Genomic DNA, 1,644 nt, shown 5'->3' with positions numbered 1-1,644 from the left:
AACTAAATTAAACAAAGTAAAGTATGTTAGGCATTTAAAAACATACTTTACTTTGTTTAATTTAGTTTAGGCATATACAAACAAAAACAGAAAAAATAAAGTAATAAAAAAGTACATATATTGAAGACCTTCAAACTATTATTGTTGAAAAAATCTGCTATCTAGGTACCTCACTAATGGAGTTGGGGTAATTTCAGTGATCTGGTTCATTGGGTCTTTCTGAGATTAATACATGGATATGGACTGTTACTGAATAACTTGATCCTAAAATTGTCTCAATATAGTAAGACCCTGTCACAATATAACGTTTTAGACAATTTATGAAAGGTTTGTTCAACACTTCGGAACTGAAAATGGAATAAAAAAATTACTGGAAGCTTCTTTTGGGCCTCTACATGCTGTAATGCTGACAATCAGATGGAATGTAGAGCAGAAAGTCATAAAATGTTCATAAGTCACCATAAGTTATCTAAGATAATACTGGTTGACAGGACCTGTAACTGGACTGGACTTAAAAAGTGCTTTTCTAGTCTTTTCAACGACTCAGTGCTTTTAAAGTACAAGTCAATATTAACCCTTTCACAAACACCTTCACCAGAGAGACCTGAGCCCACTGCCTCTCATATTCACACTCTGATGCACAACATCAGGTGCAACTAAGGGTTCAATGTCTTGTCCAAGACCACCAGACACATGGACAGGAGGAGAGGGGCCAGGAATCAAACCACCCTGCCTCCCGAGTCACAGCTGCCCATCTGTATGTTTAAGTCCTGTGAGGATCTGTTGCTTTGTACTCTGTCTCCCTCTTGTGTCCTCAGTCATTTTACATATTTTCCTCTGTCAACACCAGTCTCTCAATCTCACCTGTCATTTGTTAGTAATCAGGTCCCAGCAGGTGTTTCTCATCTTCTCCCTCCCTCAGCCTCGTGTCTTCACTTCCTCATCCACTCATTGTTTGGTTCATGTCTGTGTTTCCCTCTCATGCTCTAAGGTTTTCTGTTTGTTTTTGCCGCCACGTCTGTGTTTTCATTTAATAAAGTTTTTTTATTATCCATGAGCCTGCCTGGATTCTGGGTCCACCTCGCCTCCACACCTTGTCACATCCATTCTAAAATAAAAACAACAGTCATTAAATACTTCCAATAAGAAAACATTACAGAGTGTGTGTAAGTTCCTTATAGACCTTGTAATTTTGTAAGGTGTGACTGACTGAAATACAACTGTCATTATTGCACAGGACATATTTGATTATTTTATGATTTACAGGTCTTTAGTTTTCATTCAAGAGTTTCAATGAAGTACTCATAGGTTCTCAAACATTTCAGAACTCATAAAGGGATTGATTGAGACTGTAGTACAAAGCACTTTGGAGTCCTCATTGTGCTTTTTTGATAAAATGCTACTTAAGTTCAGACATTTACCACAGTTGGAAGGGGATCAAGTTGACAGGTAGATGGTTGTTCAGGTGGGATAGTTCAGCAGATGTAAAGCTTGACAGCGAGGGGCGGGTAGAAAAACAAAGTTGGGCTGGTTGGATACAGAATGAGTGGGTTGATTCTGGTGGATATTATTGATCTTGGTATTGGAAAATGTCATTATGGAGTTGCAACTATTGACAGAGTAAAACTGAAAAGGAAAAGAGTC

This window comes from Austrofundulus limnaeus, unplaced genomic scaffold (genome assembly GCF_001266775.1).
Source record: "Austrofundulus limnaeus strain Quisiro unplaced genomic scaffold, Austrofundulus_limnaeus-1.0 Scaffold3624, whole genome shotgun sequence".
Taxonomy (NCBI): Eukaryota; Metazoa; Chordata; class Actinopteri; order Cyprinodontiformes; family Rivulidae; genus Austrofundulus; species Austrofundulus limnaeus.
Note: the sequence above shows the minus strand (reverse complement) of the source record.